The sequence below is a fragment of the Ovis aries genome, chromosome 22, assembly GCF_016772045.2.
Source record: "Ovis aries strain OAR_USU_Benz2616 breed Rambouillet chromosome 22, ARS-UI_Ramb_v3.0, whole genome shotgun sequence".
Lineage (NCBI taxonomy): Eukaryota > Metazoa > Chordata > Mammalia > Artiodactyla > Bovidae > Ovis > Ovis aries.
The window spans coordinates 11,154,276-11,177,425 of record NC_056075.1 but is presented as its reverse complement, the minus strand read 5'-3'; the positions used below and the strand labels follow the sequence as shown (position 1 = coordinate 11,177,425).

At 40.6% G+C, this 23,150-nt stretch overlaps 1 protein-coding gene across 5 annotated transcripts in view; it reads left to right on the top strand.

Moving 5' to 3' along the window:
- Positions 1 to 23,150, top strand: part of PANK1 (pantothenate kinase 1) — a 110,993-nt gene that overhangs the window by 2,357 nt on the left and 85,486 nt on the right. For 3 of the 5 annotated variants that reach the window (XM_027960488.2, XM_060404948.1, XM_060404946.1), the window contains exons 2-3: positions 3,328 to 3,477; positions 21,153 to 21,293. The gene's annotated coding sequence lies outside the window, so the exon portion shown is untranslated. Of the gene's footprint in view, positions 1 to 3,327; positions 3,478 to 21,152 lie in introns of all 5 variants that reach the window. The other 2 variants (XM_042238825.2, XM_060404947.1) reach the window with 1 other exon arrangement.

The following is a 23,150-nucleotide window of genomic DNA, read 5'->3' as shown; positions in this document are numbered from 1 at the left end:
TTCATTGTAGATGTGAAGCCTCTCCTCCCTAATCTGTGCCTCAGTAAATGACACCACCACGCATCTACCTAGTTATTCATGAGGAAGAATCATCTCTGAGGTCTCCTTTTCCCTCACCACTCTCATCCAGTTCATAAACAAATGTATCTGTTGTACTTTTTTGTTAGAAGTGAAATAAAATGCTCCCCTCCCTTTTCATTGCCCAGACCCCTACAGCCTCCAGCTGGTCACCTGCTTCACATCCTGTTTTCCATTATTTATAGGGCAGCAAAACCAGCTTCAGGTGGGAATGATCATGTCAGCCTCTGGCTTAAAGCACTTCAATGACGTTTTAGAATAAAATGATATTTATATTGTTCAGTGAAGAAAAAAGATGCAAAAGTATATAAAAACTGTACTATTATGTAAGCAAGAAGAACAAATGAGAGTTTACATACATATATATTCCACACACTTTTTTGGTATATTTTTGAAGATAGAAATACAAAAACTATAAAACATAAAATTAGTTGTAAATGGTTATCTATAGGGGATGGGAATGTGACTTCTGTAACTTTTTTAAAAAAACAGAGTTTTGCTTTTTCAAAAAATTAAACCTTAAAAGCAAGCCCTAAAATTTAATGCAAAGAAAGAGATGAATTTATCTGTATATCAAATTGTCAGCATAGCTACACAGAGATGAAGAGCTTGTTCAGTTAACTTGGGCACAGTATTCTATGTACAGGAGTTAGGAGTTGTGGGATATGATGAAGAGCAAAAAGAAATGCAAAAAAGGTAATAACTTGGCTTAGTAGGCTTGATGTTGAAATGGGTATTGGTATAACTTTGAAACTATTATGCATGTGTTATAGAGAAAAGCAAATCAGTAAATATATTCATGTTTGGTTCCAGGGTTCTCACTGTGGGAGAAGGGAAATAAATATGGTATGATAGAAAGTAAAGAAGAATCCCATGATGTTAGATTTGAATTGGTAGTAGAATGACCTGGGTTGTTTGTTTTTTTTTTAATCTTTTTTAATCTTCATTGGGTCCACTGAGAGGGCCTGGAGGCATAGAAGCCCTGGCACCCCAGTAACAATGAACACCCCAGGACCAAGCCACCCAAATGGTTTCTAAATACCGTTTATCACTAAAAGAAACCAGTGCCTCTTGGAGAGAAGACTGCTTCCAGGTCTGGGGCAAGGAAATTATAAAGTGAGCCTAGAACATTCTTGTCAGAAAACGCAAAGAAGTCTTCAGAATGAATGAAGTCATTTGTCAAAGGACACTGGATCTGGCCTAAAGGGTTTTACACTGACCGTGTTTGGAACAATTTGTGCATCAAAAGAATAATGATGGTAATAGTTTAATAACACATTTAATGTTTTAAGTCCTCTTTGTAGGAGGGTGGATAAGGGAGAAAAGGACTAAAAATGGAAAGCTCTTCTTTACACGAGAATGCCAGTTACTGTAAAAAGAATAGTAAAATAGCCCCACTTTGCAACTCCCAATGTAAAATTTGACATCCCTGCTAAGTCACTTCAGTCATGTCCAACTCTTTGGGACTCTGTAGACTGTAGCCTGCCAGACTCCTCTATCCATGGGATTCTCCAGGCAGGAACCCTGGAGTGGGTTTTCATGCCCTCCTCCAGGTGATCTTCCTGACGTAGCAATTGAACCCACGTCTCTTATGTCTCCTGCTTTGGCAGGCAGGTTCCTTAACCACTAGTGCCACCTCAGAAGCCCCAAAATCAACATAGACAAAGCTTATCAGTTAATACTAAAACAATGGATTGTGTGTGTGTGTGTGTGTGTGTGTGTATGTGTGTGTGTGTGTGTGTGGTCACTCAAGACAGACTCTTTGTGACCCCATGGACTGGGGCCCACCCAGGCTCCTCTCTCCATGGCACTTTCCAGGCAAAAATACTGGAGTGGATCGCTAGTTTCTACTCCAGGGGATCTTCCCAACCCTGGGATCAAACCTGCATCTCCTGCATTGGCAGGCAGATTCCTGCCAGTGTACCACCTGGGAAGCCTGCCAGAAATGTTTAACCTGAATCTAATCATGAGGACCATTTTACAGGTCAACAGACCTAGAAATGTCAGTGTTAGGGAAAGAGAAAGGCAAAAGTCAGGTGCTTGTTGCTAAATGAAATTCATTCATTGGTTATGGATTTTTTTAAAAGTAACTGCAAAAAGAAAAACATTTTGTGGACAATTGGGGAAATTTAAATATGGATTACATAGTAGATTATACTGAATCAGTATTAATTTGGGGGCATGTGATAATTTGTGACCATATAAAAGCATGTCTTTATTTTGGAAAGATGTTTGTTTCAGTATTTAGCAGCAAAGTGTATCAGTGTCTGCAACTACTTACCTTCAGAAGATTTGGGGGAAAAACAGAATGTTATGGAGAACAAAAGAAGAGAGAACAAATAAAATAGAACCAAAGCAGTTATGTGACAAACAGTTCATAGTTTTTATAGCTTTGAGCTTTTCTAAAATGAAAAGGGAAAAAAAAAATCCTAATTTTTTTTTTTTGGCCACACTGCCCTGCATATGGGATCATAGCTCCGTCACCAGGGATCGAACCCACACCCCCCCTGCATTGGAGGGTAGAGTCTTAACCCACACCCTCTTTACTGGAAGACAGAATCTTAACCACTGGACCACCAGAAGTCCCCCGAATTCCTAATTCTTAGGATGACCTACTGGGCCGTACAGGATCAGGTATCAGCCAGTCTTACTCCCGCTTTCTTGCCCCCTGTACAGTGAGTTCTACTCTGGGTGCCTCAAACACACCAGCCTCTTCTCGCTCATGTGAACCTTTGCATAGATTCCCTCCACCTGAATTCTCTCCTCTCCACTTATCATGTGACTCACTTCTCTTCCTCCTTTAGATCTCTTTTATCATATTACCTGCTTAGAAAAGACTTTCTGTCCGTCTTATCTCAAATGCTCCTCTTTTTATTTGCAGGCTAGACTTCATTTTCCTACTTATTACAATCAACAATTATTATCTTTTTAATAGTAATTACTACATGTCTGGTTTCTGTTGCCATTGTTCTCCCACCTCCTAAAAGGTAAGTTCTATAAGAGCTGTGTTTCTCTTGGTCACTGCTGTATCCTCAGTGACTCCGTAAATACGTGGTGATCAAACAAATACTTGCTGAACAATGAATGAAGGCTGAGGTGGGTGGAGAGGGATGGGCTAAAGTCAGATCCTACAGGGCTTAGTCAGCTAAGTTACTGATTTGGATTCTTATTCTAAGAACAGTGAGAAACCAAAGGACTGTTGTAAGTGTGCGTATCATACAATACCATTTGCCTTTGTGTTTTACTAAGGTTAATCTCCTGGAGCAGAGAATAGAGGCAGCCAAGGAGAATGCTGTTGAACCAGCCAGGAGGCTATTGCAGCCATCCCAACAAGAGGTGGTGAGAATATGGAACTGGGAGATGGCAGAGCAGATGCAGAAAACTGAACGGATTTCAGAGGTATTTTTTCCTGCTTTTTCCATTTCAGCACCAACCACTAGTTTTCCCTTAGAAACACAGAGCCAACTTGATTGGGAGATGCTTAAGATTTAGGCCCATTCTGAATAATTCCCATTAGTCCCCTTGAAGTGAACGTTAGTTTAAGATGAAAAAATTAAGTTACATCCGGCTGATTTCTTGCTCTGATCACAGCCTGTACAAGTAGTAGTAATTAAGTTCCTCTGTGCTGGATACGATTCTAAGCACTTCAGACTCATTCAATCCTAGATACCATGTGAAGTGTTCTGTTATCAGTACCGTGCCTTTAGTTATTGTTCAGTTGCTAAGTCATGTCCGACTCTGCCTTTAGTAGAGAAGAAAACTGAGACATGGCAGTACTGAGGAATAGTAAAGGTGTTTACTACACAGAGGTGCTCGGTTTGGGCAGGTAATGTCTGTAAAGTACTTTTAAAAGTGCCTGGCACATGTTAAATAATAACTATTGTACAAATAGTAAATGATAGAATTGGAATCTGGGTGGACACCTATAGAGTCTGCACAGTTAACCACTGCCTCCTACTGCTTCTTAAAGTTTGGACTGAACACCCCTGAAACTCTCTTGATAAAGAAGACTGAGTGCCTAGCTCCTGCTGCAAAGCCGTCTCCAAATGCAGGACTAATGTAGACAGTTTTTCAGTCCGAAAACTGAGTAGGTATTTTTGCAAAGGTTTGAATAACAGGTTCAACAAACATTTATTAGGTACCCATTATGCAGCAGGTGTCTCTGTCTTTAAGAAGGCTTCATCCTAAAGCAAGTCTTTCTCAATCTGAGATTTCAAGCAAGAATATAATCCCTGTTCCCTACAGCACCCATAGTATGTAATGGAATCATTTCTCTCTTGTGCCTCTAGAATGGTGTTACTTCTGTGGCCATCCTGAGAAAACTGAGAAAATAGTCACACAAATAATTTTTTTTTTATATCCTGTGGTTTATATGGGGAAATCCATGCACAATTTCAAAACAGTATGACAAATGTTATGATAGAAGTGTACAAAGAGTAATAGGGGCAGGATGAGAATAATTCAGAGTGACAGCTCTGATGATAAGACAGATTTGAGTTTGAATATAAACTCAGTCACTTACAGGAAGTGACCTCGGGAAGGATATAAAAGTCTCCCTAAGGTTGTGAGGATTAAAATAGCGTGTGTTAGTCATTTAGTAAAGCCTAACACATAATACGTTTCATCATGCTATTTGGTTTTATTCAATCCGCATAAGTCACTGGTATGCAAGCTCATGAATGTCTGTCTAGAACCTCTGTAACTCTTGACACTCACAACAGTGCCTTGCATATAACAGCCATTGAATAAATATTTTTTGGATTTATAAATGACGTCCACCAAGGCAGGTTTTGTAAAGTGACATGTAAACTGAAAGAATGAATGGGGTTTGCCAGTGAATTGTAGAAGGAGGCCATTCCAGGCAATGAAAACATACGAGGCAATGAAAAACAAAGACACGCGCACACGAAAGCCATTGCAAAAACTGTAAGCACCTAGTTCAGTAAGACTTTGAGTATAGCTACCGTGGACAATGACAGGAGATGAAAAAAGCAGGCAGAACCTACGTAGAAAGGGTCTTGTATGTATGACATGCTAAAAAGGAGTTAGAATTACTGTATTCCATAGTGTGTAGGAGGCTATGCATGGCAGAGACATGCAGGGGGGAAATGGAGGAAGAGAAGCAACAGAAAGGTTTAGGTCTATAATATCCCAGGCTTACAATGTGGGAGTCAAGAGATGAAGGAATAGGAAATAGAAGTTAATTATTTATAGCTCTGAAGGTAACCAGTAGAGGCAGAAAAATAACCACACTCTCTTGGCTAAGTGCTTATCTATCATTGTAGGAAGTAAGTAGATAGTGCCTATAGTTAATACATGAAGAAATAACATTAGGAGTGTGTTATTGAAAAATATGTCAACAGAACTAAAAGTAGATTGTAAGGGTGATTGCTTCTGAGAAGCAGGACAGGAGGGGGACTGGGGAAGCTTTTTGTTAGAAACTCTTTTTAAAAAATTCATATTAAGAATTTTCTAATGTGATGTGTCAAAGAAATGACACACTGTTCGCTCACTGTGTGTCCAGCTATAAGACCCCATCATCCGCTCACTAAAGGAGGCTCCCCGCCCCTGAGCTTGCAGAGGTTGCATCAATGTCCATCTTTCTAAAACATGGTCGACTGATAACTTGCCTGAGAGCTTCTGCACTCTCTCTTCCCTCTGTTCTCTCCAGATGTCTCTCCATGACTGACTTGTCATTATTCAGTGTTACCCTCCCCAAAGAGGTGATCTTTGCCAACTCGCCCTGAGATTGCTCCCTTCACCCCCCACCCCCGCCAGCCAGTCACTTGCTATCCAACTGACCTCGTTTACTTTCTTCAAAACGTTCTTGCAATAACAGAAATTACTTTCTTTGTTTACACTGTGTCTTCCCCCACCATAGGGCAGACCCCTGAGACAGAGACCTCATCCACCTTGTTCACCACTATATCCCTACTGCCTAGGATGGTGCCTGGCACATAGTAGGTGCCCAATCCTCACTAGGTATTCAATAAAACTTTTATTAATAGGATGTGTAGAGGAGTTCACACTGTGCACTTTCTTATATGCCATCTCATTTAGTCTTAAGACCCTAATATTTGTCCAGCATAAATACATACATGTAAGTGCACACACTCATGCACACACATACTCCACAAATGGGTTTCCCAGTCCAGACTCCTGCAAGTCCTAAAGCTGGGGTTTCTGTTTTCTACTTCATCTTCAGTGTCCTCTGGTGGGGAAGGATCTCACACGATTTTGAAAAGATAAATATCTTTTAAAATATGTATCTTTTCAAATATATCCTGTTGACAAGGTTGAAATTCACAGCAGTGCATTTGGGAGCCTAGCAAGGTCTTAGGACACAGGCAGACATTCTTTGGGCTTCCCAGGTAGCTCAGTGGTAAAGAATCTGCCTGCCAAGATCCAGGTTCTATCCCCCAGTTAAGAAGATCTTAAAGAGAAGGAAATGGCAACCCACTCCAGTATTCTTGCCTGAGAAATCCCATGGACCGAGGAGCCTGGCGGGCTACAGTCCATGGGATTGCAAAGATTCAGGCAGGACTAAGCAGCAGCAGATGTCCTTCAGCTGGATGAGCGGAGAGGCCCAGCGCAGGTGCAGCAATGAGCTGACAGCGAAGGCACTCGCGCCTGTGGTTCTCCTCATACAGGAAGAGGTGCGCTCACTCGAATGTGGGCATGAACGGCAGTCCCCGGCCTCCATTCCACACAGCTCCCCATGGTTGGTCAGCAACTATCTCCTCACACGGGCTCCCTCCCCTACTCTGCTGTTTTTTGGAAGTCCGTCAGTTGAGTTATTAACTGTCTCTCTTTGAATCCCTGATCTAAAAATCTCAGTTGTCCCCAAGTCGACATGGATAGATCTAACTACATGGAAGTATGGAACAGGAAAGAAGAACTCAGCAGTAGCATTTCAAGACCTTTTCTCACTGCAAATATGAACAGACCATTCTGTTACCAAAATGAAAGTACTTAAAACCAAAACAGCACTATCTATGCATTATATCTCGCATTGTTTTGAAAATAAATAGCGCAAGGCGGTGCTAGTGGACCTCACGTATTTTCTTTTCAGCAGCAATTATAGATTTTCTGGAGAACTTTTCTAAAGAGTTCTCTTTCTGGTGAGCTATTTCAAGATTCTGGCGTCCTCAGAAGGAGGAGGAAGGATCATGCCAATGTGATCTTTTTATTTCAGAAAATATTACCTTTATTATATGCATTTCAGATTTTCATTACTAGGGAAATAATGATGTCATGAGTATTTTGACTATTTTTGGTTGAGAGAAGCCAGTGAATTCACTGTAATTAATTGGAACTTAATGAGACCAATTTTAGTAACTCCCTCAGAACATACGATCTTTGCTCTGTGCCAACAGGGCCTTAGTGATGTTGGGAGGGAAAAAGAAAAATGAGAAAGAAGGGGGAAAAAGGAAACACCTGTTTGGGTAGTTTTTGTTTTCGGTCATCTAAAGGAATATTTCTGAGTCTTTAGTCACAGAGTTATAGAATATTAGAGACATAATGGGACATGCAAGTGATCTGATTCAACTTTTTCATTTTATAGGGAAAAAAACCAAGGCTCTGAAAAGTTAAGCAGCATGCCCAAGCACTCATCATAGGCATTGGCAGAGCCAGAATATGAATACATAAATTATAAGAACCTAACCAGTTTTTTAAAAATAGATACACAAGGAAAAGTATCAAGCTACAGATAATTAGAATAGTATGATCTCATGTTAGCAACTCTGACACTAGCACACATTTTTTAAAAATACATGAAATCTTCTTTAGCACTCAGAAGAAGAGCGTTGTTCTTTTTACTTCCTGAGCTCCTTTTCATTCCATTTCCCCCAGTATTTCACCCTAATGCAAGTTTTTTTACCCTAATACAGAGAGTTTGTGTTCCAGAGACTTTCATTGATCACCTTATCATGTGCTTCAAACAAAAACAGATACAGATTTTAATTTTTTTAGTTCCAAGTTAAAAAAAACTCTATAGTTAAGATTATTATTGTTATACAAGTACTTAAAAATATAAATATATTAAATATTTTTTATAATTGTCAAGCACCTAAGTAGAAACTTGCAGGCATGTACATTTTATTGAAGTTAGTAGGGGAACTTTCCTGGTGGTCCAGTGGGTTAAGACTCGATGTTTCGAATACAGAGTTCAAGGGTTCAGTTCCTGGTCAGGGAACTAAGATCCTGCATGCCATGTAGTGTGGCAAAAAAAAAAAAATTTTTTTAATTAATGGGGATTTATCATTGTTCAGATACTCATGGAAGAACATTATTTCTAAAAATAGGACAGAGTACCACTTCTATTCTCTTGCTGTTTTTCACAATCAGTTCAGTTCAGTCGCTCAGTCGTGTCCGACTCTTTGCGACCCATGAATCGCAGCACGCCAGGCCTCCCTGCTGCTGCTGCTGCTAAGTCGCTTCAGTCGTGTCCGACTCTGTGCGACCCCGTGGACTACAGCCTACCAGGCTCCTCCATCCTTGGGATTTTCCTGTCCATCACCAAATCCTGGAGTTCACTCAGACTCACATCCATCGAGTCAGTGATGCCATCCAGCCATCTCATCCTCTGTTGTCCCCTTCTCCTCCTGCCCTCAATCCCTCCCAGCATCAGAGTCTTTTCCAATGAGTCAACTCTTCGCATGAGGTGGCCAAAATACTGGAGTTGCAGCTTTAGCATCATTCCTTCCAAAGAACACCCAGGGCTGATCTCCTTTAGAATGGACTGGTTGGATCTCCTTGCAGTCCAAGGGACTCTCAAGAGTCTTCTCCAACACCACAGTTCAGAAGCATCAATTATTTGGCACTCAGCCTTCTTCACAGTCCAACTCTCACATCCATACATGACCACAGGAAAAAACATAGCCTTGACTAGATGGACCTTAGTCGGCAAAGTAATGTCTCTGCTTTTGAATATACTATCTAGGTTGGTCATAACTTTCCTTGCAAGGAGTAAGCGTCTTTTAATTTCATGGCTGCAGTCACCATCTGCAGTGATTTTGGAGCCCCAAAAAATAAAGTCTGACACTGTTTCCACTGTTTCCCCATCTATTTCCCATGAAGTGATGGGACCAGATGCCATGATCTTCATTTTCTGAATGTTGAGCTTTAAGCCAACTTTTTCACTCTCCTCTTTCACTTTCATCAAGAGGCTTTTAGTTCCTCTTCAGTTTCTGCCATAAGGGTGGTGTCCTCTGCATATCTGAGGTTATTGATATTTCTCCCGGCAATCTTGATTCCAGCTTGTGTTTCTTCCAGTCCAGCGTTTCTCATGATGTATTCTGCATAGAAGTTAAATAACAGGGTGACAATATACAGCCTGGATGTACTCCTTTTCCTATTTGGAACCAGTCTGTTGTTCCATGTCCAGTTCTAACTGTTGCTTCCTGACCTGCATACAGATTTCTCAAGAGGGAGGTCAGGTGGTCTGGTATTCCCATCTCTTTCAGAGTTTTCCACAGTTTATTGTGATCCACACAGTCAAAGGCTTTGGCATAGTCAATAAAGCAGAAAGAGATGTTTTTCTGGAGCTCTCTTGCTTTTTCCATGATCCAGCGGATGTTGGCAATTTGATCTCTGGTTCCTCTGCCTTTTCTAAAACCAGCTTGAACATCAGGAAGTTCACGGTTCATGTACTGCTGAAGCCTGGCTTGCAGAAGTTTGAGCATTACTTTACTAGCGTGTGAGATGAATGCAATTGTGTGGTAGTTTGAGCATTCTTTGGCATTGCTTTTCTTTGGGATTGGAATGAAAACTGACCTTTTCCAGTCCTGTGGCCACAGCTGAGTTTTCCAAATTTGTTGGCATATTGAGTGCAGCACTTTCACAGCATCATCTTTCAGGATTTGAAATAGCTCTACTGGAATTCCATCACCTCTACTAGCATTGTTTGTAGTGATGCTTTCTAAGGCCCACTTGACTTCACATTCCAGGATGTCTGGCTCTAGATAAGTGATCACACCATCGTGATTATCTTGGCCATGAAGATCTTTTTTGTACAAGTTCTTCTGTGTATTCTTGCCATCTCTTAATGTCTTCTGCTTCTGTTAGGTCCATAACATTTCTGTCCTTTATCGAGCCTATCTTTGCATGAAATTTTCCCTTGGTATCTAATTTTCTTGAAGAGATCTCTAGTCTTTCCCATTCTGTTCTTTTCCTCTATTTCTTTGCATTGATCGCTGAAGAAAGCTTTCTTATCTCTTCTTGCTATTCTTTGGAACTCTGCGTTCAGATGCTTATATCTTTCCTTTTCTCCTTTGCTTTTCGCTTCCCTTCTTTTCACAGCTATTTGTAAGGCCTCCCCAGACAGCCATTCTGCTTTTTTGCATTTCTCTTCCATGGGGGATAGTCTTGATCCCTGTCTCCTGTACAGTGTCACGGACCTCATTCCGTAGTTCATCAGGCACTCTATCTATCAGATCTAGGCCCTTAAATCTATTTCTTACTTCCACTGTATAATCATAAGGGATTTTATTTAGGTCATACCTGAATGTCTAGCGGTTTTCCCTGCTTTCTTCAATTTCAGTCTGAATTTGGTAATAAGGAGTTCATGATCTGAGCCACAGTCAGCTCCTAGTCTTGTTTTTGCTGACTGTATAGAGCTTCTCCATCTTTGGCTGCAAAGAATATAATCAGTCTGATTTCGGTGTTGACCATCTGGTGATGTCCATGTGTAGAGTTTTCTCTTGTGTTGTTGGAAGAGGGTGTTTGCTATGACTAGTGCATTTTCTTGGCAAAACTCTATTAGTCTTTGCCCTGCTTCATTCTGCATTCCAAGGCCAAATTTGCCTGTTACTCTAGGTGTTTCTTGACTTCCTACTTTTGCATTCCAGTCCCCTATCATGAAAAGGACATCTTTTTTGAGTGTTAGTTCTAAAAGGTCTTGTAGGTCTTCATAGAACCGTTCAACTTCAGCTTCTTCAGCGTTACTGGTTGGGGCATAGACTTGGATTACCGTGATACTGACTAGGTTGCCTTGGAAACGAACAGATATCATTCTGTCATTTTGAGACTGCATCCAAGTACTGCATTTCGGACTCTTCTGTTGACCGTGATGGCTACTCCATTTCTTCTGAGGGATTCCTGCCTGCAGTAGTAGATATAATGGTCATCTGAGTTAAATTCATCCATTCCAGTCCATTTTAGTTCGCTGATTCCTAGAATGTCGATGTTCACTCTTACCATCTCCTGTTTGACCACCTCCAGTTTGCCATGATTCTTGGACCTGACATTCCAGGTTCCTATGCAATATTGCTCTTTACCTCATCTGACCTTGCTTCTATCACCAGTAACATCCACAGCTGTGTATTGTTTTTGCTTTGGCTCCATCCCTTCATTCTTTCTGGAGTTATTTCTCCACTGACCTCCAGTAGCATATTGGGTACCTACTGACCTGGGGAGTTCCTCTTTCAGTATCCTACCATTTTGCCTTTTCATAATGTTCATGGGGTTCTCAAGGCAAGAATACTGAAGTGGTTTGCCATTCCCTTCTCCCAAGGGGTATCTTTTTCACAATAATAATATAATAATAGAAATTATGGCAGTGTCACCCAATTCTTTTAACTTCTTTCAATTTAGATGTCAAAAATAAGTGATTTATTATCCAAAATTACTTAAAAGCTTTATCAACTAATAATTGAATTAGGTCCTCTTTTTAGTTTTATTGAAAGCTGTAAATTAGAAACCATCTCACTTATAAAAGGTTTTATTAGACAGATATTAAGAGTCTCAGTCTCTGAAATGTACCAAAAATGCTATTATCACAGATTATCAAGTAAATGTTAATTATATGCTTTATTCTTTCACTCAGCAGTGTTTCATTTAAACCAATACACTCAGTCAAAATTGGAGATACTAATTTCAGTTATCTATGATAGTAAGCATTCAGAAAACGAAGATCATGGCATCTGGTCCCATCACTTCATGGGAAATAGATGGGGAAACAGTGGAAACAGTGTCAGACTTTATTTTTTGGGGCTCCAAAATCACTGCAGATCGTGACTGCAGCCATGAAATTAAAAGACGCTTACTCCTTGCAAGGAAAGTTATGACCAACCTAGATAGTATATTCAAAACCAGAGACATTACTTTGCCGACTAAGGTCCGTCTAGTCAAGGCTATGGTTTTTCCTGTGGTCATGTATGGATGTGAGAGTTGGACTGTGAAGAAGGCTGAGCGCCGAAGAATTGATGCTTTTGAACTGTGGTGTTGGAGAAGACTCTTGAGAGTCCCTTGGACTGCAAGGAGATCCAACCAGTCCATTCTGAAGGAGATCAGCCCTGGGATTTCTTTGGAAGGAATGATGCTAAAGCTGCAACTCCAGTACTTTGGCCACCTCATGCGAAGAGTTGACTCATTGGAAAAGACTGTGATGCTGGGAGGGATTGGGGGCAGGAGAAGAAGGGGACAACAGAGGATGAGATGGCTGGATAGCATCACCGACTTGATGGACGTGAGTTTGAGTGAACTCCAGGAGATGGTGATGGACAGGGAGGCCTGGCGTGGTGCAATTCATGGGGTCTCAAAGAGTCGGACATGACTAAGTGACTAAACTGAACTGAGGATAGTAAAGTGTTTTTTATAAACTTCTTTTATCATATTTTGAATATAGTTATGTCAAAACTTAAAGCTTTGATTCAGTGAATATATGGAAGGTACCCCTATCTTATGGTCAACCAGACCACAAATGACAAAGCCATATGACCCAGTTAACAAAGCCAGTCCTCATTTGGAAAACTAATCACTAGAATATGACTTATTTTCTGTCAGAAAAAGTCCGATTATATTTTTCAGTTCAGGTATGCTAATATTTCTTTTAAGGAACAGTATCAAAGTCACTGAGAAGTTACAGAATCCATGTTGTACAGTGTAATTATATGAGCTATCAAGATTACAATGATATAGCTCTCATATAAGTAATTTTACATTACTTAAAGCGATAGATTTTTCATTTCTTAATTTGCAATAATGCAAATATCCAGCTAAGAGTAGACGTTACATATTAATCAAGACCTATGAGAACAGGCGTTATATTCTTCAGGAATCTTGATTCGAAATCTGGTATGTTTAATAAAAGTAAGTAGTTGTTTAGTCGATAAGTTGTGTCCAGCTCTTCGGCATTCCCATGGTCTGTAACCTGCCAGGCTCCTCTGTCTACAGGATTTCCCAGGCAACAATATTGGAGTGGGTTACCACTTACTTCTCCATAATAAAAGTATACATTGTTTATATTAATCAGGGTAATTAAAGCTAGATGCTATTATAGCGCCACACTATTTGTCATTCATATCATGGCCCCAGTGACAGTAGGGTGACTCCTGTGCAGCTGTCCTCAGAACAGTGGCTTGGTTCCTTTCATCTGGTAATCTGCAGTTTTGACCTCCGTGGGCCCAGCAGAAAGGGAAGAGAGAGCTTGACTAATGGTGCCCAGAGAGTTTATACCTAGGCCTAGAAAGTGGTGTCGATTGTTTCTGCTCATGTTCCTGGGATAGGAACCTAGGCATGTGGTCCCAGTCTAACTGCAGGGCAGAGTGGGAAATGTGGTTTTCTAACACACCCAGGAAGAAGCCCAGTTGATGAGCACACAACCAGTCTCTGTCACACAGCTAATAACCTAATTGGCCCAGCATCTAGCATATTCACTTGCTGTTATTAGGAGGTGGTGTTATTAGGGTTGCTATTTCCTGCTCCAGGAGATCGTAATTACCAACCCAGGGCTCAAACCCACATCTCCTGTGTCTCCTGCGTTGGCAGGCAGATTCTTTACCATTGAGCCACCTGGGAAGCTATTAGGAGATAATAAACAGTAAATAACTCAAAAGATGAAATAAAATGGGAATGGGGGACTTCCCTGGTTGTCCTGTGCAGTGGCTAAGACCCTGCATTCCTAATGCAGGAGGCCCAAGTTCAATCCCTGGTCACGGAACTAGGTCCCACAGGCCACAACTAAAGCTCCTATAAGCCACACCTGAGACCTGGCACAATCAAATAAATATTAAAAATGGGAATGGAATTTAATCAGGATAAATATCTCATGATCTGATTTGATAAAATAGGGTTTAACTCCCTTATTGGATGATAGACAACTAACCTGAGAAAAATCTTATAATTTTTTCTAGCTAATGACAAGTGCCAAGATGAGTATTCTTTACAAGGCTGAAAAGAATTGCTTTCCTTAAAAAAAAAAATCTAAGCTGTCTTTCCTTTACTATCATGGTACTTTCAAGGGCACTGCATTTTTTGATTCTAGTCCAAAGAAGTGGACTGTGGACGGAGGAGCCTGGTAGGCTGCAGTCCATGGGGGTTGCTAGGAGTCGGACACGACTGAGCGACTTCACTTTCACTTTCCACTTTCATGCATTGGAGAAGGAAATGGCAACCCACTCCAGTGTTCTTTCCTGGAGAATCCCAGGGACGGGGGAGCCTGGTGGGCTGCCATCTATGGGGTCGCACAGAGTCAGACACGACTGAAGCGACTTAGCAGCAGCAGCATCCCAACACTGGCCAAAATATGCTGGTTCTAAAGCACCATTTTTCTCTTTAACAGAAATATGTCTAAGAAAGACAAACGTTAGGCAGGATTTTATGTGCCTTGATTAATTATTCAAGGAGCCTTCCCCAATCATTTTTTTTAAGATTTTTTTCCTAATATGGAAAAAATCCATTTTTAAAGTATTTATTGAATTTGTTACAATATTGCTTGTGTTTTATGTTTCAGTCTTTTGGCCACAAAGCGTATAGGATCTTAGTTCCCTGATCAAACCTGCACCACTTGCGTTGAAAGACAAAGTCTTAACCATTGGATCTCCAATGACATCTCCCAGTCGTTTGAATTGTCCTTTTGTTGGGCAACCAGGAGATTTCTACTTACTGAGATAATACACCATAAGATTCCAGATAAGTTAGGGTATGCCTTTCTTTTCTAAAGTAGGAGAATGGGCTATAGTGAAGAGACAGATGGGAACACAGAATATACGCTGAAGGCAAAGGAAAGAGTGTTCTTTAAGTTACAGTGAAAAATAAATAGAGCTTTATAGTCAAGTGAAGTGAAGTCACTCAGTCGTGTCCAATTCTTTGCGACCCCACGGACTGTAGCCTACCAGGCTCCTCCCTCCATGGGATTCTCCAGGCAAGAGTACTGGAGTGGGGTGCCATTATAGTCAAGTAATAGAGTCAATTCCAGATTCTGTCACTTAGAAGTTTGTGACACTGAGCAAGGTCAATGGACATTTCTGAGTCTGCTGCTTTTTAAATGCTGGCTTCTGTTGGGTACAAAAGGGACCAATAAATGGTAGTTATTATTGCAGTCTTACAGGAGAGACCAATGTAAAAAAATAACATAAGTATGGTATAGATTGTAACAAATGTGATCCCTTCCTCTCCTGAGGAAGAGAATTTTCATTGGATTTTACATTATACATTTATACATTATACATTTCTCATTTTATTTACTAGATTTTAAACTTCAGGGATTACAGGAACGGTGCTTTACATAGATTCATAAACCCCTCAGTCCTAAGGACTGTACTCGCACATAATGGGAAAAGAGAAAAAGATTTAGGCCTGAATCAACAATCTCCAGTTCATTATAGATGTTTCATGAAGATCTACACAAATATGGGGATGAGGAGACTAAGGGAGAAAGGCTGGTCCTCCACAAAGAACTCATAAAATGATACTTGATGTAGGACGCTAACCACAGACTCTTAAAAGGCATTCAAAATTCTAATGAAGTCTTTCTAAGTTAAAGGAAATATTTTAGCAAAATGTCTAAAATACGTTTTTAATTCTGAAACTTGATGAACAATAATTCTGAGTCACAGTTGGGATGTATAATTTAGAGAATCATTAGGAAAAAAACAAACAAAACCTTTCAAATGAGTGGATATTTATGGGAAACTTGTAGGAGTATTTGAGACAGATCTGAAATGAGCTGTTTTCTCTCATTTATCCTGATTACTCATTGTGGGGCAATAAGTATCTAGGCAGATTAAGTACCAAACAGATCATTTGGAACAAAAAGAAACATCTATATTCAATGTCTATAAATTGAGCACATCCAGCCTCTTCTTGACTAGGCATCTTCACATTGCCCAGCACGGGCGTCAACTATTGGCTGTGTCAGTCAAACAGCCAAGAGTATTAGGTTCCTTTGCTAAAAATATTCCAACTCGAATCATCTTGGCAGACAATACCAAAAAAAAAAAAAAATTTCTTTGTCCAATAAAGTGGCCAAAGTTTAGGAGACTGAAAAGAAATAGAAAAGCAAGTTACTAATTGAGCCTCAGTCTTGTCACCATTAAAATGATATTTTTAATACAGGTCCACAGTCTCTACTCCACAATTCCAAAACAGACGAAGCAAAACCAAAAAAGTACTGTCTGAGACCAAAAAGCGTTTTTATTAGTTTGGCATCAGGATTATTTGGCAGCAAACCTCAGCTGTGCAGCCTTAGTTATATCTCAGCACTCGTATCCATCATATCCATCACCGCTCATGACTCCTCTCTGCTAACGTTTGGTGGCTTGAGGATTAATTGCACTGTGAAAATGACCCAAAGAGTTAAAGACCTGCCTCTGGGTAACAGGAAAAAAGGATGCATCTCTCTTTGTCAATTGCTCAGAAAGTGGAGTTACTGCAGAAGCTTGGTGGTGATATGTCTGTGAGATGCCTTACTGAGGAATATGGTGTGGGAACCATCACCATTTATGACTTGTACAGACAGAAAGATAAGTTCTTAAAATTTTTATGCTGACAGTGATTACCAAGTGCTAGTGAAAAATAGAAAAACATTTCATAGGACCAAAAACAAGGATCTTGACTGTGTGTTAACTGAATGGATTCAACAACAAAGAAGTCAGGATACGCCACTGACTGCCTTGTCATAAAACAAGCTAGGCTATACCAGGAAGAACTGAACATTGTGAGTGTGAATATTCAGAAGACTGGCTGTAAAAATTTTAAAAGCATCGTGGTATCAAGTATCTTAAAATCTGTGGTGAAGAAGCTGCCGATGATCACGAGACCACTGGAAATTTTATTGATGAATTCGCCAAGATTATGTCTGATGAAAACCCTAGCCCTGAACACATTTACAGCTCTGTACTGGTACTACCTTCCTAAACACACCTTAACAATGGCAGACAAAAAGGCACTGACAGATATCTAGGAAGCCAAGCAAAGGGTGACTGTTCTTGGTTGTGCTTAGGCCACAGACACACACAAGATAAAACTGACAGTGACTGGGAAAAGTCTCTATCCAAGATGTTTAAAAGGTGTGCACACGGACTCCCCTGGCGGTCCAGCAGCTGCGACTCTAGGCTTCCAGTGTAAGGGGCCCGAGTTTGATCCCTGGTCAGGGAACTAGATCTCACGTGCTAAAACTAAGACCTAGTGCAGCCAAATGAATACATTAAAAAAAAAAAAAAAGGTGTACACAATTTACCTTTGCAGTATTACGCAAACAGGAAAGCACCAGTAACAAGAGAAATCTTTTTGGATTGGTTGCATTAGCACTTTGTGCCAGCAAGCAAGCTGGACTGGAAGACAACTGCAAAACTTTACGGTGCCTAGACAACTGTTCTGCCCATCCTCCTCCTGAACTTCTTGTGAAAAATAAAGTTTATGGCGCTTACTTTCTCCCCAGTGTGACATCCATGATATAACCCTGTGACTAGGGAATTCTATGCCCCTTGAAGAACAAATATAAATGCTTCTTTCCTTTTTTTAAGTAGTATTCTTGCTTTGGTTAACAGGAGCCTGAAAATCCAAGATTTTCTTAAGAATTTAGTCTCGAGAACGCCCTTTGTGTTAGTCACTCAGTAATGTCCGACTCTGCGACCCCATAGACTGTAGCCTGCCAGGCTCTTCTGTCAGTGGGATTCTCTGGGCAAGAATGCTGGAGCAGGTTGCCATTTTCTTCTCCAGGGAATCTTCCCAACCCAGGGATCGAACTCAGGTCTCCCACATTGCAGTCAATTCTTTACCCTCTGAGCCACCAACCTAACTGTTAATGCTTAGAATGATGTCAGTAAATCAACACTAACTAGTACTTGGTACAGACTTTGGGCCACCATGACATTTGAAAATTACCTGACCGATAAAGATTTTGAAATATTTAGAGACTCTGGTTAAAAGATGATAGCAAAGCTCGTTACTTTTACCAAAAACTTATCATCAGCTGAAAGTGTAAATATAGTTGAAAGAAGCAGACTTTGAAGAAATACTGAACACATGATGATGCCCCCATGTGCTTTCTTTGAGTCATGGGGAAACCGCTGGGAGAGTGTTAAGTACAGATCAGTGCAAGGATAGTGCCGACAGTGACATCACAAGCACAGGTGGAAAACGTCTCCAAAGACCAGAGGCTGAAAATGTGTGGCCACCTGATTGCTAGCCTTGAACAGCGTGTGTTTATCAGTGAGCAAGAGACGATGACTGTTGACTCACTTAAACAGAAACTGCTGGAGTCCCCCTGTGGTCCAGTGGCTAAGAATCCACCTGCTGGTGCAAGGGGCATGAATTTGATCCCCAGTCCAGGAAGATTCCACCTTCTTTGGGGCAACTAAGTTCATGCGGCCACAACTCCTGAAGCCCGCTTGCCTAGAACCCATGCTCCACAAGAGAAGCCACCACAATGAGGAGCCTGCACAGCACATCTAGAGAGTAGCCCCTGCTCGCCACAGCTGGAGAAAGTTCTTGTGCAGCAACAAAGACTCAGCACAGCCAAAAATAAAACTCAGTGAATAAATACTTTTTTTTAAAAAACAGAAACTGCTTAAACACAAGCCTGAGTTTAGGGAGACCAGTAACACTGAGGAAAGTCTTGAAAAAGGAAAGTCTCTCTGTGTTTGGAAACACTTCATCACTTGAGGATTCTATTTCTGGCTCCTCATCAGATGTTCAGCTCCAACCTGGTTTCACAGGCAATGGTAACACCAGCATCATCTCTTCGAGAAGTGATATTTGCTGCATATGTTACAGGTTTGTTTCCATCAGTATAAATTTTAAATATTGCTAAGACCTTTCCTAGAAATAAGCTTTATCATAAGCAAGGAAAGAAAGAAACTTGGGACTTCCTTCGCAGTCTGGTGGTTTAGAGTCTCCCACTGCAGGGGACACAGTTTCAATCCCTGGTTGGGGAACTACTTTCCCACAAGCCCAAATTTGCTAATTTATTTACATAAATAAGGTATATTTTTTATGGTCTTTTTTTTTTTCCACTTTGAATTTTCATATATTTCTTTGCAGAAATAGTAATGCATTACACATCCATTTGTAGTGTTATAAAATCTGGAGTGTATGTACCATATTCCACGGAATTCCAATTTCTTTTTAGATTGAAACAAAAATCTAATTTCCAAACACATTCTTCCCCAGGCTTTTGGATAAGAGATTGTAGACCTGTAATACTTACCTGAGAGATATGTTGTAAAGACCCCATGAAATGCCTAGCACATAGTAAGCGCTCATTTAATGTAATTACTGTTATTATTTCATTCCCCTGCTCTTAAGAGTAAAATGTTGGATAAGGTCTTTTTGGCATTGAAGTTAATAAGTTGACAGCAAAGGTAATAATCATGAAGTTAATAAGTTGACAGCAAAGGTAATAATAAGCATTACTCAAATTTTATGACCCTAATAGATGCTTTGGAAATATACTGCTGATAATATGTACTAGGAGTTAACTCCCTAATTTTCATCTAAAAAGCATTTCCTAAATCAGAGAATAGAAAATGTTATGCTACAGTAGGCTACATTGCACGTTAGCCCTTATTTTATTCATCAAAGAAATACAATTATTAATACATGCTTATCTGTTAACCATTCTTTCAGCTCCCTCTTCCGTAAGTACCATATAAACCATAATTTAATCTTGCTTGTGAGCAAGAATTTATCCTAACCCTCTGTATAGCCTCGGCCGCTATCGTAAGATCTTGGACATGGCTAAATAAATAAAATTGGCATTGTGTTTTATAAATAAAGCTGTTGTTAGCCTGATGAGTGTGAATCGATTCTCTATAGCCTAGTCTCCTTTGTTTTCATTTTTCTGTAGTGTTTGTGTATTTAAAATATAAGGTTCATTGCTTTTCTCTCATAAAAGGCATACATAGCTATTGTAGAAAGCATGGCTTATAAAGAAGAAAATTAACTCACTCCTAGTTTTACAACCGCTTCCAGGTGGCTTAGCAGTAAAGAATCCGCCTGCCAGTGCAAGAGATGTGGGTTTGATCACTGGGTCAGAAATATCCCCTGAAAAAGGAACTGGTAACCTACTCTAGTATTCTTGCTGGGGAAATCCCATGGACAGAGGAGCCTAGAGGGCTACAGTCTATGGGGTTGCAAAAGGGTTGAACATGACTTAGCGACACTAAAAGAACAATATTACAGCCATGATAATCGCTCTTAACCTTTGTTTACTTTGAAAGCTGTGCTGATCTATAAGCCTTCAGTTTAGTTCAGTCGCTCAGTCGTGTGCGACTCTTCGCGACCCCATAAATCGCAGCACGCCAGGCCTCCCTGTCCGTCACCATCTCCCGGAGTTCACTCAGACTCACGTCTATCGAGTCAGTGATGCCATCCAGCCATCTCATCCTCTGTCAACCCCTTCTCCTCCTGCCTCCAGTCCCTCCCAGCGTCAGAGTCTTTTCCAGTGTGCTGGAGCTTCAGCTTTAGCATCATTCCTTCCAATGAAATCCCAGGGTTGATCTCCTTCAGAATGGACTGGTTGGATCTCCTTGCAGTCCAAGGGACTCTCAAGAGTCTTCTCCAACACCACAGTTCAAAAGCATCAATTCTTCGGCACTCAGCCTTCTTCACAGTCCAACTCTCACATCCATACATGACTGCTGGAAAAACCATAGCCTGGACTAGACGGACCTTAGTCAGCAAAGTAATTTCTCTGCTTTTGAATATGCTATCTAGGTTGGTCATAACTTTTCTCCCAAGGAGTAAGCATCTTTGAATGGTCCCTCTCATTTCCCATTATCTCATGCCCTGCCTCTCTGCAAGCTGCTCTTGTAAAGTATAATAACTTTGACCTTCGTGTGGACTCACAGGTAACCTGACTGGAGATTGGTTCCCATTCTCCACTCAGCACTGTTCTTGGATTGGAACGAGCTGATGTTGTGCAGGAAAGGCATGGCATGGAAGAGAAGGAGAGTCTCCACAGAGAGAAAAACAGCAGCAACTCAATTTTGGTAAGTAGGGATGTGAGGGGTGGGCCCTGTGTCCTCAGTGGTACCCACATCAGTCTCAAAAATAGTCACTGAAATAGGTGTGAGCCAATGGGAAGATGCCTGGAGTTAACTGTGCTGTTAGGGAAATCTCAGCCCAGCTCGTGATTAAAAGTACACCCCACTGGTAATGTAAGCCAGATGGACAACTAGCTCTAAATGACACTAGAGTTGGTATTGTTAGACAGACCCTGGGAACTGGCCTTGTGTGATTTTGTTTTTGGACTTTATTCCCATGTGACGCCAGGGTTTTCTATAATTTTTGTAAAATTATAATAATAGATGATGGTTTCCTTCTCCTAAGTAATATGCTTTACTTTAGCTGTTAATTTCTTCACTTAGGGATAATTTTTAAATTGTCATCTATCCTTAGTTTTCTGAAATGTTACCAAGTGTCTGGATGTGATCTGGGTTTTGTTTTGTTTTTCTGTTCATTTTAAGCAGCACTGATGGGCTCTTTTTATTGGAGGTGTCATGTCTTTCATTGACAATGAGCTCTTTTGTTCTGTTGGGTTTTTAATATTTCTTTCCCTTCATTCCCTCCATTCTTTCCTTCTGGGACGCCTCTCTGTTTTTCTTCACATACGTGGTGATTCTCAGTTGTTGATCCGTTTGCATTCTCAGTTGTCTCTTAGCCTTGCGTATATGTTTGAGTTGGAGTTCGTCGTTTCTGCTTCCTATGGTTATAGAGGAAGGACACACCACCAGATCAAGTGGGTCAGTAGCTGGTCTTCTGAGCATGGGAACGCCCACTTCTTCTGGGGTACACACATCTCTCGGTTATTACTCTGCTTATAATCCCCAAGAGGTCCCATTGGAATTACTTTGGCTGTTTGTTGCGTAGCACAGGTGGAAGGAAGGAAAGAGGAACTGCCTGATTGTCCCTGCCGCTGGAATGCTAGCAGAATCATCCTAAATGTTGGTTTGGGACTGCCTCCTGACCGTGTATCTCCTTTCCCTAACTACTGGAAAATATTAAGTATTGGAGCAGTACTGAAGCCTGACTCACAATTTATAGGTGCCCTCTTCTTTACTGTGGGACAGTGCGTGCCTTTTCAATGTTACCGCAGTTCGACTTTCTGTGTTTCTGCAGTTCTTGCAGAATGTTTGATCCATTTAGAGAAATTCTTCTTGCAAGTCAACAGGATCTTCAAATATCTATATATCTAAAGACATATAGAATCTATATAAGTATCTGTAGATATATATCCTTTAGGTTAGTTTTAGGGTTTAGATCAGAGGAGGAAGGCTGGATAAGCATGTTTTTGTTTGGATTGCCCTCTTGAGCCATTATTTCTGTAGAAGTTTTCCAACATTTTTAAAAGACATACTACTTTTCAAACAAAATCTCATGTAGAGGATCAATGTATTAAGCAGGTAAATGCAAAACTGATCTAGTTGAAACCAAGGAGTCAGCCCTGTATGTGAACTCACTGGTTTCCTTTTGACCCTTCACTGCAGCTCCTGAGACCCTCCATGGAATCTTAGAACAGAACAGATGAAAAACCTCTGACAAGATTTATAGTCCAGGAATGTCTGATCCATTACAGGTTCTTAATAAATACTGCCTATCATTATGAATAAAAGGATACAGTATGTGAATAGAATGGAATACTACTCAACCCTAAAAAAGAATGAAGTTTTGCCATTTGCAGCCATGCAGATGGGCCTGAATGGCATTAGGCTTAGTGAGATAAGTCAGACAGAGAAAGACAGGTATTTTATATTAGTTCTTCTATGTGGAATCTGAAAAATGAGACTAGTGAATATAACAACAACAACAACAAAAGACTCACAGTTATAGAGAACAGGGTTAGGCTA